We start from the raw sequence: 15,630 nt of genomic DNA on the forward strand, positions 1-15,630 counted from the left end.
AGATTACACTCAAGTTTAATAAAATTGAAACCATAATAGTTTATGCAAGGAATGTTCTCTTTTTCCCTTACAGGAAGCTAAAACTTCTTTTCTTTAAGTTATGAAAATTAATAATTTAAAAGCATAGTGACTACCAGGTTTTAAAACACATTACACAATTACTCAATTTTTTAAATCATAACCCAGGAATGATCTCTCCATATTTTTATGGACTTTCCTTTACTTACTGAAATTTGTTAATAGAGCCACTAATTACCTTTATTTTGTTGGAAAGAAATCTTCTAGAAGAAAATAAGGCTCACCAGAGTGTGGAGAAGAAAATTTATTCTCAGTCTTGTCAAGAAGGGGCGCAGGGCCAGATATGGCTGGTGCCCTGAACAAAGAAAAATGACACAATTTATACCCCTAAGCCTAGCATGCAAGCTTTTCCTCTGTTTTTCCATAGATTGGATACTTCAGAAGTTACATCTTATCTGAGATTTAACTTTCCCATGCAAAAGTTTGTGATTTAACTGCTTCCTCTATCACATTCCAACCATTTTAGTTTTTACCTGCTCCCCTTTGTCAAATAAGGAATAGAATTTAGTGCTGAAATGGCACCGACTTAGCTCCTTCTTGGGCATCGTTCCACTGCCCATAGGACTGACCTAAACTGGTCTCCTCCACTGCTGTCCAACCCGGGAGTGGGAGACTGAGGCAGCAGGCCGCCAGGTTACATCAACATTTTCCTTATGTGAAAATTAACCTAATCTTTGTTTTTTTTACATTTTATGGCTGACAAAAGGTTTAAACTGGGAAATTACCAGGCAAACTGATTCTTAATTCCCTAGCCTAGTAAGATAGGTTTAATCTGCTACACCTAGTCTTGCCTTTAAAGTTCTTGCAAAGAGGAGGCCCTTTCCCAATTGTTTCTATAATCAGATTTCTATGACTTTTTCATTCCGCTTAGTTTAATTTGGGCTTTAAGAATATTTATTTACATATATAACTGCATATTTAATTAACAATTTGAATAGAGCTCTTTTAAGAATTTTCATTTGTTAATTTGATATTATTATCCTGATGTATGAAGACATACACTGAGCAAATGGGCAGACACAAAGAGTTATCAACACAGAAACAAAACTCATTGATATTATTTATAATTTGCATTATTTTATATACTGTTTAGCTTAATTTGGGGTCCCGAAATATATATTACTTATAACTGCATATTTAACCTCAACAATTTGAGCAAATAGGCAGACATGAATAGTTTGACACAACAACATAACTTTACTTACTTTAAAAACAAGTGTGACTGCAAAACATTTCAAAGACTTTTGAAACTCTTCTTAATTTGCACTATGACTGTGCAGTTTTATACTATGACTATGCAGTTTTACACAAGAATTTTCTTTCTTAATGGATTGTAACCAAAATGTTCAATGTTTTAGCACTATTTTTTTGTTTCAGAACTTTATATTTTACTTTAAATTTAGCAGAATTTTGGATAAGCAACAAGGTTAATTTTATATGTATTAACTGAGGCTATTTGAAGCCTCAGGGAGACAGACTGGTTTCTCTCATGAATTGCCACTCTTAGGAACACTGACCGTCGTCAAGGCAGGAGACTTCTCCCCCTCCATCCCCCTTTTTGATTTTGGAGATAATAAAACTCCAGTGGTCATTTAACCTTATTCCATCAGGCAGCAATTTATTTCGTTTACACTTGAATTCATGAGAGAAAGGGTTACTAATACCAGGACAGGAGACAGTGATGTCCCAGCTCTTCTCAATTATGAAATAACCATAGGCAAAGGCAAAGGGTGAGGTTAGGCTTGAAGTAACCATAAACAAAGGAATGGTTAGTTTAGAATTTACACTTAAATAATAGTTTCAGGCTAAATTCACCCAGCTATAATTTCAGTTATTGTCTTTCCACTGTTTTATAATATAAATGCATTTATAAATGATTTTAACTCTTAGTTACAGTTTTTATTAATTTTTTTAAAAACCTATTTTTATAACACCTTTAAATACCTTAATTTAAACAATGATTTGTAAAACTTTTATAATTATTTATACCCTTAAGACAAATTTTACCTTCACAGAACACATTCTCTTACTCAAAGTTACTACAATACCTTCTAAGAACCTGGGCAGAATGCAAAGGTATTTTGGCTTTGACACCCTAGGGAGGGAACTTTACTGCATTTATTCTGATTCTGCTTTTTACCCCGTTCACGGCAGTCAGGTGCACAACAATCAAACAGGAATGCAGCTTATGAATAGAAGGTGTGGACTCACTGGAAAGGGGCAAGCTGCTCCCCCCTTTCCAGCTTTCAGGCCCAAATGGGAAGACAGAACCTACTCAAATTCAGCAACTCTCCAGGGGACCCAGCCACCCTGACTGGGGCAGCCCCAACAAACTTGGGTGTATGGCACGGACACAGATGGCCTCCAATCCCCGGCAAAGGGCCAGACCAGAGACAAGACAGCAGAGCATGCACAAACATCTAGACTCCGCAAACATCCAGACTCCTCAGTTTTGCCCCATAATCATTTCAGCTCCTTGCCAATGGCAAGGGAGGGCTCCAGCTCAGCTGTAATAAGGACACAACTCCGAGACTAGCATTGAGCTTACACAGACAGAAGCACAAAGGTCACTAATCTGACCCACAAGTTTATATATATTTTCACCGTGGCTGCCCCCACAGCCATCACAAACCTCAGAACACTTAACATTTGGTATAAAGCTAATTCATTCACAATTTAGCACCATAACAAAAGATTTCAGCTAGACTTTTTCCACTGTTTAAACTTTACACCCAGACCAAGCTCCACCAGAAAAGCCGATCCATTTTCCTGTAACCAAGTTTTGTTTTTTTTAATCTAGACCAATTTCCAGGACATTAGGACTTGAACCTATAAATAGCCCTTTTTACTAAAATCAAGACTCCACTCCTTTAGTGGATGTAAGACTAGTGCCAGATTCTAACATGCCGTTAGATAAACCCAAAACACCAGGACTTTTTCCCGGTTTCTCTCCAGGACATTAGGACTCGAACCTATAAATAGCCCTTCCTATTAAAATCAAGACTCCACTCCTTTAGTGGATATAAGACTAGTACCAGATTCTAACATGCAGTTAGACAAACCCAAAACACCAGGGCTTTTCCCCGGTCTTTCTCCTTTTCCCAAGCCTAAAGAGAACGGCTTCCCCCCAATTTTATGGGGCTACTAGGGTTCTCTCGGGAGGTGATCAGCCTCCCCTTCCTAGCAATTAAAGCTAGGGCCTTCCAGACTGTTCTCACCCGGGGAGTCTTACCTTCTTCCATGTTTGGAGTTCTTTTTCTTTCCCAGAATCTTTCTCTTCAGACCTTCCATTGCCCTCGATTTTTGTCGGGAAGATTCTGGTGGAGCCCACATCTTTTCTGGATTAAATTTAATCCAGGGGTGCCCAGATTTGGGGTTCACCTGAGTCCTCCCGGCTTCCTCGGGGATTTGGAAGGGGCAGCAAAATGCTACCATCTCTGGCCTTCGTTTGTTGTCCCATCTGGATCGCCAAAAATGTTATAGAATTTGAGAGAAGTCCAATTACTTGAATATAGACAGGCCAGGACTCAGGAATGATTTTGAGAAGGAAAAATGGTTTATTGACAGCCAGCCGGACTCGGGAACTTTCTGTTTGAATCCCGATCCCCAAACAAGATTTTTTAGTCCCTTTTATACAGAGAGGAAAGGCCAAATGGTCCTTTTGTTTCAGTTCTCAATAGGCTTGAATTAGCATTTATTTCCATATCTTAGTAAGCTTTTAGCATGGACCTCAAGCATTTGATAAGCTTTTAACATATTTGCTTTGCATTTCCCCTGAATACTTAAAGTTTATGGACCTTGCATTGTTAAACTGTCTCCTGCTCACCAAGGGCAAGACTGCAACTTTTCATCATCTCACACCCACAAGTCACAGATAGTTTAGGTATCTCTGAAGAGAGAAAGAGCCTGCCACCCATAGCCCACATCACTAGCTGGATTTTTTCTATCTTTTTATTGATCAATTCTACTATCTGTTTGATTTCCGATGTACTGTCTTTCACATCGCTAATTCTCTGCTCTGCCTCTTCTAATCTGCTGCTATTTGCTGCGAGTGTATTTTTGATTTCTTGAACTGTGGTGTTCATTCCCATCATATCTGTTATCTTTTTGCGTATGTCTGCAATTTCCCCTCCAAGTGTTGTCTTCATGTTGTTAACCTCTTCCTTTACTTCATTAAATTTATTGGTGATAAATGTTCTGAGATCTTTAATTACTTGTGCGAAGTTCTGCTCCCCTTCCTGATTTTTAGTTTGTTCCTTGGATTCAGCCATGTGTTCCTGATTACTGGTTTGGTTTGTAGATTTTTGTTGCTGTCTGGTCATCATTTTATCTTGACGGGTTTAATCAGTTCCTTAGCTTCTTTGTCTAGTCTTGGGGATTAATTAGCTATTGTCTTTGCATAAGTGTTATATCTTCTCTTTGTCACTTTGTTCTTCTTATTCTACTTTCTTATTACTGGTTGAGTTCACTTTAAATAAAGTATTATGGCCAGGGAAAGGCAATTGTATAAGCAAGGAAAAAGTGTAAAGGGTAAAGTAGTATTGGTGATAAATGTTAACAGAGCAACAATATGAGATCTGGGAGGATGGAGATTAGATTCATGTAAGTTGTGTAGAGTTATAGCAGTAGGTAGAGTACCTATAATGAGGTAGTCGACTGAATATGGGAAGAATATGGTATGAATTAAAAAGCTATTTTTTTCATGAGAGAGGGACAGAGAAAAGAAAGGCAATGGTTTCAAGAGTGGATAAAAGACAGAAAACAAAACAAAGGTATTAGAAATTAAGAGTTAGAAACTTTGTGGATCAAAGAAAGGGAGGTGGAATATAGGAGAGACAGTAGATGTTGGAGGATATCAAGATGTAGGGGAAAGGGGATAATGTAGGTAGCCAAAATCAATTCACACAGAAATGAGGCAGCAGAGGATGAGGAAACCCAGCAAATGTGAGGTGTTCCCTGCAGTACCTATTTTATAATTAAGATAAAATAAAATAAGAAGAAAATGAGGGACAAGAGAGAGAAAAAAAAAAAAAGAGAGAAGAAAGGAAGAAAGAGAAAGGGGGGTGGGTAAAGGGAGGGGAACAAGTAGGGAAAAGAAAAGAAAGATATAGAACACCTACTACAGCAACAACAAAAAAAACCCTAAATTAAAAAAAAGAAAAAAGAAAAGACCTTGGGGGATACAATGGATACAATGGGAGGAAAAACTAGGAAATAATGCAATATTAGCAACCAGGACAATAAAAAATAAAAGATAAAAAAATAAAATTAAAATAAAAAAAAATAACACAAACGTTGAGGGCTAGGACAATCAAGGACTTCAGATGGGCCTCAGGTTGTGGTGGATTCAGGGATGGAAAGTCTGTGATATTGCAGACTCAAGAGGTATGAGTCTCTGGGGTGTAGGCCACCAGGGTTTAGGGGACACAGACCTGGCAACCTCAAATCCAGTTAACAGGGAGCCTGGGAGCACCGCAGTGCAACACAGCCTTCAGGGATCCCCGCAGCTGGGTGCCAGCCCTATGGGAGAGGTCACATCTGCAAACTCTGACTTATGTGTCTGAAACCCGCAATTCCCCCTCTCTTTAGGGTCTCTTCTGTGACTATCAGCAATTTACTTCAGGACACCTCCCATGGGCCCTGCAAGCCCCCGAAACAGCCAGTTGGGGGCGCCTCTATATTGCAGCCAATTTAAGAACACTGCAGATCCGCAGCCAGGCTTAGGGGTGGGGCTCTAGCCAGAAGCACTGTATCAGTGTCCGAAACCAAAAATCCCACACCTCGCAAAAGATTCCCCTAATCGGCTTCCAGATGCCTCCCACCCTGTACTCCCCTGAAACAGCCTCCCGGCCACATCTCCTTACTGCGAGCAATCCAAGGACGCAGCAGATCAGCAGCCGGCCATGGGGGCAGGGCTCCAGCCGGAAGTGCTATTATTCATGTCAGAAATCAAAAATTTCCCCACCTCGCCAAAAACTCCTGACCATCTCACCAAATCCGTTTGCGAAGGCCTCCTGCCCTGTCAGCCCCCCAATAGCCTGCTCAAGGCTCATAAACTCCCTAGTACTGCAGAGCCTCCAGGAATCGCCGCCGCAGAGCTGGTGCCACAGGCTCTGCCCGCCCCAGGGGGAAGCATCCCATGCGCAACCCCCAACTCCGTGTAAGAAAGCCCCAATTTTATCCTCCACACAAATTTTCCCACGAAATTGATGTCCAGACACCACCTGCCCTGCAAAATCCCGAAACAGCCTGGTCCCGAAGAATCTCCAACACTGCCCAGCCGCTTCTCTGCAGGAGAGACCACCAGCTGCACTCACTGAACCACCATCTTGCCCCGCCCCTCTATATTATACTCTTTATGCAAATATTTCCATGTAATTCTTTTCAAATAGCATGAAATTTTTCTAAATTGATAAAATGTCTTACAGCTCAGACTTCATAGTTCTCATGGTAATGATAAGATTGAGAAAACCCTGGGCTCAGAAAGAGTTTCTGGGGAAGAAAATTATTAATAAAAATGTTTATAATAATAAAACATCAAGTATGATTGTTATATGTATGAGAATATTAAATTTTAACCCCACTGTAAGCACAAGGAAAATATATGTTAAGTATATCCAGATAGAAATGAGAAGGGACACAAAATGGTACAATATAAAAAACACAAATAGGCATTAATTGAAGTATTGAGGGTCAAACAAGATATAATGTTAACATATACTAAATAACAAAATGGCAGAAGAGATGGCTGTAGAGAAATGTAGACACTGTAGGGAAGGCACACAAGTCCGTGATATCAGGACCCCATTGTTGAGCCTTACCTGGGAATATAGGATGACAATTTCCCTATACAAGACTCTTTGACCCCTTTCATTAGAACCTATAATTGGCACTATGTTCTTGATAGTGTGAGAATTGTATATTAAGAAATTTTCCCCACATAAGCAGCTATAAACTCTCTAACACCCCTCCTAGAAGTAGCTCATCTGGCTGTCCATTAATCTTCCCTCAGTAGCTTGTTAGCATCTTGTACTTAAGACATTAGCCAGAACTTCTCAGTTCCACTGACTGGAGAAAGACAACATCTCACTGTAAAATCAGGCCAGGTGGCAACAGGTAGCTCACTAAATCAGTGACTTCCCACTTAAGGACCAGACTGGGCAGCAGAAAGGAGAGTTATGTAAGCCCTGAATTTAGGAGCCTACACATCAAGATGTAACTCTTAACTGGGATTAATTAACCACATCCTAGGATAAAGCTGATGTGCTGGAGGAAAAACAAAATTAAGGAGTGTATCATGTTCCTCATTACAAGACCCTTGAAGAAATCCTGCATCTTTGCTGATCTGGCAAACCTTTGCCATATAGCCTTCAATTTATTTTTCCTTGTATTTCTTTCTCTGCATATGAAACTCCTATTTACATTCTCACATGGAGCTAGTTTTGGGAAGATTCCTCCAGTATTTGCTTATGCACTCACAGTAAATCACCTTTTCACTGAGAGACCTAATTCTCCTTTGTAGCACTGGGCTAAGCAGACCCTCTGTTGGAAAGAGCCATACTCACAATTACAGTTTTGAGTGAGGCAGTAGGAGCCTTGCTGCCCTGGGACTCAACCTTCAAGAGGAGCCCAATCCATTTCTCATGTCATGAGGCTTTCCTGGATCCCTGATTTCTATGCCTATCAACTGCCTGGGGATTTCCCTGGATGACTGGGGCTGCAGGTTATAGGCAGATATTCTTCCATGGGCACACCCTGGGTACATTAGATAGCTGGAAAATGGACTTATTAAAAATTTCTTTTCTTTAGCACCCTGAAAGATTCAAATACCTTTACCAGATCTAGTTGAACTGGCTTTCTATTAACCTAATTTTTTTAGGAGGTTGCAAGGATTGAACCCAGGACCTCATACAAGGGGAGAAGGTGCTCAACCACTGAGCTACATCCACCCCCTCAACCTAATCTTATTAGTTTACTCTTGGATCTTATTGACTGGAAGGACAATAACCAGACCTTTCCAGTTCTACTTCCAGGAATGACGGAAATAAGATGACACCTCAGCAAAACCACAGAATGGTGTTAGGAAGACCTTATAGGCCTGGGTATTTATAACTTCCCTGGAACAAAAGGTGGTGCACTGGGACATCAATCAAGAATTTTGCATACAGGATTAAAAAATTTGCTCAAATTCCTCTCATGAGACCCTGTTAAAACATTCTAGAGTCATTTTCCACATGGCACGCACCACTTAATGCTTAACTTCTATTTCTCCTTAACCTTAGCCTCCCTTCTCACTTTGAATTCGTTTGGGAACATTACCCCAGTTCCTTGCTTGGGCACTCATAATAAATCACCTTCATACCTAGGCTTGTTTCTCTTCTGTAGTGCCAGATCATGCCTGCCCATCTGTTGGACCATGCTTATGGTAACAGATTTTGGTGAGCCAGCAGGACTCCTGCTGCTCTAGGGATACGCCCTGTTCCTCAAGCAGCTCTGATCTGGATCTCATCAGCCATGGGGCTTCCCCAGAATGCTCAGCTCTGTGCCTAGCAGCTGCCCAGTGATTTTTCTGGAGGGCCGAGGCTGGAGGTTCTGGGCCAAATTTCTACCATGGATGAACACTAGGTGCTTTGGGTTAAGGTGACTCTTTTTTTCCTTTGTTTCAGGAGGTACCAGGGCTTGAACCTAGGACCTTGTCCCTGGAAAGCAGGCACTCAACCACTTGAGCTCTATCCATTCCATGAAGGTGATTCTGAAGCTGAGTGTTCGCCTATGCTAGGTATGTGTGTCAAATTCTTTCTTCTCTTCTGATCTGTGCTTGCTTTAACTTGATCTATCTGCTCATGGTGAGGGGTCATCTGTATAGGTTTTGTCAGTCTATTCGTGCTGAGAAGACTGCTGAAGTTTGAATTGATCTGAGGTCATGAATACAGACCTGGTGTGTTTGAGTCCCATTATCTGTGATCTTAGATTTGGGACTCCACTGTTAATTTCACAATTTTTCTTTGAAATTGGGTACCTATTGATTTTGAGGAGCTCCTGCTCTTGATGTTCTGTGTTTGTGACTTCTGTTGGTGTTGCCTAGCCATGAGAAACTCTAGAATGTGCTACCTGGGTCTCCCTTGATTTGTGTTTTAGACAATAGGTCAAAAATTGGAGGGGATTCTCTAAAGAAAAGGATTTTCTGTTTTAATACTACCCGGCCACAAAATATATTGGATGATCATGAAGAATGGCCTAAGAATTGGACTGTAAATGTTAATACTATTTTTGCAATTAGATTTGTTTTGTAAAAAGAAAATCACAAATGTTTTGAGGTACCTTATGTTCAAATTTTCTTAGAGTTTTACAGTGACCATGATGCCTTGAAAAAGTGTAAATTGCTAGTTTTCAAGAACCAAAAGAAAGTATCTAGCAGCTGAGGTGAGTGACCTGTTAGATGATATTTTTTCCCTAGTCTGCCACCCCTTGTGTGTTTAGTGTTGAACATTTTTTCATGTTTTTTTTTTTTTGCCATTTGTATTTCTTCTTTGGACAAATGTCTATTCAAGTCTTTAGCCGTGTTTTATTTGGATTGTTTATCTTTTTATTGTTCAGTTGTAGCATCTCTTTTTTATATCCTGGTTATGAAACCTTATCAGACATGTGATTTTCCAATATTTTCTCCCATTGAGTTTGCTTCCTATTTACCCTTTTGACAAAGTCCTGTGAGGTGCAGAAGTGTTTAATTTTGTGGAGGTCCCATTTATCTCTATTTTGTTTTGTTGTGTATGCTTTGGGTATAAGATCCAAGAAACCACCACCTACTATAAGGTCTACAACAAGATATTCCCCTTCATTTTCTTCTATTAGTTTTATTTTCCTGGCTTTTACATTTAGGTCTTTGTTCGATTTTGAGTTGATTCGTTTATAAGGAGTGAGAAAAAGGTCCTCTTTCATTCTTTTGGTTATAGCTACCCAGATCTCCCAGTGCCATTTTTTGAAGAAATTCTTTTGTCCTGTTACCATGGACTTGGTAGGTTTGTGAAAATCCATTTTGCCATAGAAATGAGGGCTTATTTCTGGACTCTGAATTCTGTTCCACTGATTGATGTGTCTGTGTTTATGCAAGTACGATGCTGTTTTGACCACCATAGCTTTGAAATATGTTTCAAGTTCAGGCAGAGAAATTCCTCCCATGTCGCTCTTCCTTTTTTAGTAGGCTTTTGGCATTTTGGGTGCACTTCCCTTCCAAATGAATTTGGAAGTTGCCTTTTCTATTTCTTCAAAGTAGGCTGTTGAAATTTTGATTGGTATTGCATTAAATTAGTTTGGGTAGGATTGACATATTAAGGATATTTATTCTTCTACTCCATAAACATGGAATGTCTTTCCATTTGTTTAGGTCTTTTAAAATTTCTTTCAGCATTGTGTCATAGTTTTCTACACATAGCTACCGTACCTCTGTGGTTGAATTAATTCCTAGGTATCTGAGTCTTTTTGATGTTATTTAAATTGGAATTTTTTCCCCTGATTTCCTCCTCAGATTGTTCAGGGCTAGTGTAGAAAAATATTACTGAATTTTGCATGTTGAGGTTGTATCCTGCCACTTTGCTCACCTTGTTCATTAGCTCAAGTAGCTTTGTTGTAGACATTTGGGAATTTTCTAAACATAGGATCATGTCATCTGCAAATAGAGTTTTACTTTTTCTTTTTCTATTTGACTGTCTTTTACTTATTTTTCTTTTTAATTGTTCTAACTGGAACTTCTAGCATAATGCTGAATAACAGTGGTGGCATTGGGCATCCTTGTCTTGTTCCAGAACTTAGAGGGGAAGTTTTCAACCTTTGCCCATTGAGTAAGATGTTGGCTGTGGGATTTTCATATATGCCTTTTATCATATTGAGGAATTTTCCTTTTATTTCTATGTTTTAAAATATTTATCGAGAAAGGATGGTGGATTTTTGCTGAATGCTTTTTCTGCATTGATGGAGATGATCTTGTGGGTTTATTCCTTCAATTTTTCAATGTGATGTATTACATTAAACTTTTTTCTAATGTTGAACCAGCCTCGCATACCAGGACTAAATCCTTCTTTGTCATGATTATAAGACTTTTGATATGCTGTTGACTTCTATTTGCAAATATTTTTGTTCAGAATTTTTGCATCTATATTCATTAAAGAAATTGTTCCACAATTTTGTTTTCTTGTAATGTCCTTATCTGTCTGTAGTCTTAGGGTGATGTTGGTTTCATAAAATGTGTTGGATAATATTCCCTCCTCTTCAAAATTTTGGAAGAGTTTAAAGAGGATGGTATCAGTTTTTTTCAAAATATTTGTTAGGATTCACATGTGAAGGCATCTGCTCCAGGATTTTCTCAGTTGGAGAATTTTTTTTTTTAAGATTTATTTATTTATTTATTTCTCTCCCCTTTCCCCACCCCAGTTGTCTGTTCTCTGTGTCTATTTGCTGCATGTTCTTCTTTGTCCGCCTCTGTTGTTGTCAGCCGCTGCGGTGTGGGGTGGCGCAGCGGTGGCGGTCTGCGTCTGGCTGAGGGACTGGCGACCGTCGGCTCCTGCGAGCTTCTGACGCTCGATGAAGCCGGAGGAGGACGAGAGGCGGTTCTTCCCGGAGGCGAAGGTGAGTAGGGAGACTTGGCCGAGTCTCCGGCGGAGGCGTGCAAGGTGTGGAGGGCGACAGGAACAAAGGAGGCGGGACACCCTTGTAGAGCTGTGACAGAGCCGTTTATTGGGGGGTGGACAGGGGTTATATAGGGCTATCGCGGGGGCGGGCCAGAGTCCTTTGCTGGGGCGCCCTATAAGGCATGGTTGGGAGACTCCAGGCAAGGATTGGTTGTAGGATGATACGGAAACCGAGTGCACCGGCAGGCAGCTGTGGCGGGTGGAAGGGCGCCAGCGCCTGCGCAGTGAGGTACTGTGTGCGACTGGGGAATGTCGGGGTGGGGGGCGTAGTTTGTTCTGCGGGGCGCCCGGCTGCGGTAGGTACTTTCTGTGGGGGGGGAGGGCGTGAGGCACCGGCCAGTCCTGCTAATTCCAGGCCCGATGGGCAGTGGAGGGTGGATGGCCAACCCGTACCCACCATCCTCACCCGGGACCGCTAGCTCTGTCCCTGGCTCAGGCCGGCTAGCCAGACCTCGGAACCATGTGCATCCACAAGCGGCATGGGACTCTATGTTTCTTTTTGTTGTGCCGTCTTGTGTCAGCTCTCCGTGTGTGCGGCACCATTCATGGGCAGCCTGCACTTTCTTTCGCTCTGGGCATCTCTCCTTATGGGGCACACTCCTTGCGTGTGGGGCTCCCCTACATGGGGGGCACCCCTGCGTGGCACGGCACTCCCTGCGTGCATCAGCACTGCACATGGGCCAGCTCCACATGGGTCAAGGAGGCCCGGGCTTTGAACCGCGGACCTCCCATGTGGTAGATGGATGCTCTAACGACTGGGCTAAGTGTGCTTCCCAGTTGGAGAATTTTTGATGACTGATTTGATCTCTTTAAATGTGATTGGTTTAGAAAGTTTTTTTATTTCTTGTAACATCAGTGTACGTTGTTTGTTCATTTCTAGGAATTTGTCCATTTCATCTAGGTTGTCTGGTTTTTTGACATACAATTTCTTATAATATCTACTTATGATCCTATTATTTCTGCGGGGTCATTCATAATTTCACCCCTTTCATTTCTGATTTTATTTATTTGCATCTTCTCTGTTTTTTTTTTCTTTGTTATTCTACCTAGGTGTTTGATAGATCTTTTCAAAGTACAGCTTTTGATGTTGTTGATTTCTCTATTGTTTTTTTTGTTGTTATTATTTCATTTATTTCTTGTCTAATCATAATTCTTTCTTTCCTTCTTCCTTTGGGAGTGACTTGCTGTTCTTTTTCTAGTTTCTCCAGTTCTTCAAGTAGCTTTTGATTTTAGCTCTCTCTCCTTTTTTAATATAGGATGTTCAGGGCTGTAAATTTTCTTCTCAGGACTGCCTTTGTTGCATCCCATTACTTTTGATAAGTTGTGTTCTTGTTTTCATTCATCTCAATATATTTACTGATTTACTTAAATTTTCCTCTTTGACCCAGTGATTACTTAGGAGGGTGTTGTTCAGCCTCCACACATGTGAATTTACCTCTTTTTTGTCTATTATTGATTTACAGTTTCTTTCCATTAGCATCTGAGAAGTGGCTTTGTATAATTTTAACCATTGTATATTTATTGACACTTGCAAAGATCTTATTTGGTCTATTTTGGTGAAAGATCCAGGAGGACTTAAGAAGAATGTATAATTCAGTGAGTTTGGTGCAATGTTCTGTATTGTCTCTTAGGTCTAACTTGGTTATCATGTTACTCAAGTTTTCTGTTTCCTTGTTGATCTTCTGTCTAGTTGTTCTCTCTCTTTTTTTTATAAAAAGATTTATTTATTTATTTCTCTCCTCTTCCCCCCACCACCCCAGTTATCTGTTCTCTGTGTCTATTTGCTGCGTGTTCTTCTTTGTCCACTTCTGTTGTTGTCAGCGGCACGGGAATCTGTGTTTCTTTTTGTTGTGACATCTTATTGTGTTAGTTCTCCGTGTGTGCGGTGCCATTCCCGGGCAGGCTGCACTTTCTTTTGCGCTGGGTGGCTCTCCTTACGGGGTGCACTCCTTGCGCGTGGGGCTTCCCTACTTTGGGACACCCCTGCGTGGCAGGGCAATCCTTGTGTGCATCAGCACTGCATGTGGGCCAGCTCCACACAGGTCAAGGAGGCCCAGGGTTTGAACCGCAGACCTCCCGTGTGGTAGACGGATAGTTATTCTCTCTAATGCTGTTAGTGATGTGTTGAAGTCATCAACCATGATTGTGGAGATGTCAATTTCTCCCTTCATTTTTGCCAGAATTTGCCTCATGTATTTTGGGTCACCCTATTTAGGTGCAAAGACATTTTTGACTCTTATTTCTTCCTGATGATTGTCCCTTTCATTAATGTATAATGACTTTCTGAGTTTTTTATAAGCAGCATATGGATGGCTCATTGTTTTTTTGTCTTTTTTTTACCAATTTTGTCATTCCTGTATCTCTTGATAGGGGAGTTTAATCCATTCATTTTCAATGATATTACTGTAAATGCATTATTTTCTTACACTATTTTATTCTTTGTTTTCATATGTTATAACATTTTTTCTGTTTTTTTATTCTTTTGGTTGTCCTTTCTCCTGTTCGTTCTTTTATACTCTCCTCCTAGCCTCTCTCTCCAATCTTTCTCTTTCAAGCTCTAAGGCTTTCTTTTTTTAAAGATTTATTTATTTATTTAATTCCCCCCTCCCCTGGTTGTCAGTTTTCTGTATCTATTTGCTGCGTCTTGTTTCTTTGTCCGCTTCTGTTGTTGTCATCAGCGGCACAGGAAGTGTGGGCGGCGCCATTCGTGGGCAGGCTGCACTTTCTTTCGGGCTGGGCAGCTCTCCTTACAGGCTAACTCCTTGCGCGTGGGGCTCCCCTACGCGGGGGACACCCTTGCGTGGCACGGCACTCCTTGCGCGCATCAGCACTGCACATGGGCCAGCTCCACACGGGTCAAGGAGGCCCAGGGTTTGAACCGCAGACCTCCCATGTGGTAGATGGATGCCCTAACCACTGGGCCAAGTCCGTTTCCCTCTAAGGCTTTCTTTACTATTTTTTTGCAAAGGTGGATTCTTTTTAACACGCTCTTTTTTTTTCCTGTTTGTTTGTGAATGTTTTAAACTCACTGTCATATTTGAAGGACTATTTTGCTGAATACAGAATGCTCAGTTGTCAGTTTTTCTCTTCCAGTCTCTTAATTATCATACCACTTTCTTCTTCCATGGTTTCTGATGGAAATCCACATGTCCCTTCAGTGTGATGGTTTTTTTTTTCTATTGCTACTTTCAGAATTTTTTCTTTATATTTGACATTTGACGTTTTGACTTGTATATGTCTTGTTATAGGTCTGTTTGCATATCTTCTGATTGGGGTATGCTGCACTTCTTGGACACGTAAGTCCATTTCTTTCATGAGAGTTGGGAAGTTTTCTATTATTTCTTCATACACTCTTTCTGCCCCTTTTCCCTTCTTTTCCTCTGGAACTCTTATGATACGCATGTTGTTGTGTTTCATATTATGATTCAGCATCCTGAGTGCTGCTCAAGTTTTTCTATTCTTTTATCTTGCTGTTCTTTTCTGTCTTCAAAATAACTTATTTTTTCTTGTGTTAATTTGGGTCCTACTGTTGTATACCTGTAATGTTTTTGATCTCTCCTATCATGTCTTTCCTTCCCATGACCTCTGTTACTTTTCTATTCAGGACTCAAATTCTTTGTGCTCACTCAAAGTCTTCTCGATGTTGTTCATCTCTTTAGCCATATTGTGTTTCAACTTATTAATTTGATTTTGGAGCTTGCATGTATCTCTTTGAGTTGTTGACGTTAATCCTGGGTCTCTCCTAGAGCTGTGATTTATTCCTTTTCTTGGGCCATGTCTTCTGTTTAGTCAGTATAGCTTGTAATTTTTTGTTGATGCCTAGATATCTGATTATGATGTTGAGTTTACTCAAATGCTCAAATTCTGT

General features: G+C 40.6%; 1 protein-coding gene across 7 annotated transcripts in view; it reads left to right on the plus strand.

Moving 5' to 3' along the window:
- Positions 1-15,630, plus strand: part of LOC101440592 (zinc finger protein 596-like) — a 73,112-nt gene that overhangs the window by 21,649 nt on the left and 35,833 nt on the right. For 3 of the 7 annotated variants that reach the window (XM_071208420.1, XM_071208427.1, XM_071208423.1), the window contains exons 2-4: positions 8,745-8,857; positions 9,421-9,501; positions 15,011-15,058. The gene's annotated coding sequence lies outside the window, so the exon portion shown is untranslated. Of the gene's footprint in view, positions 1-8,744; positions 8,858-9,420; positions 9,502-11,566; positions 11,701-15,010; positions 15,059-15,630 lie in introns of all 7 variants that reach the window. The other 4 variants (XM_071208421.1, XM_071208422.1, XM_071208425.1 and 1 more) reach the window with 4 other exon arrangements.

Source organism: Dasypus novemcinctus, chromosome 16 (assembly GCF_030445035.2).
Source record: "Dasypus novemcinctus isolate mDasNov1 chromosome 16, mDasNov1.1.hap2, whole genome shotgun sequence".
Taxonomy (NCBI): Eukaryota; Metazoa; Chordata; class Mammalia; order Cingulata; family Dasypodidae; genus Dasypus; species Dasypus novemcinctus.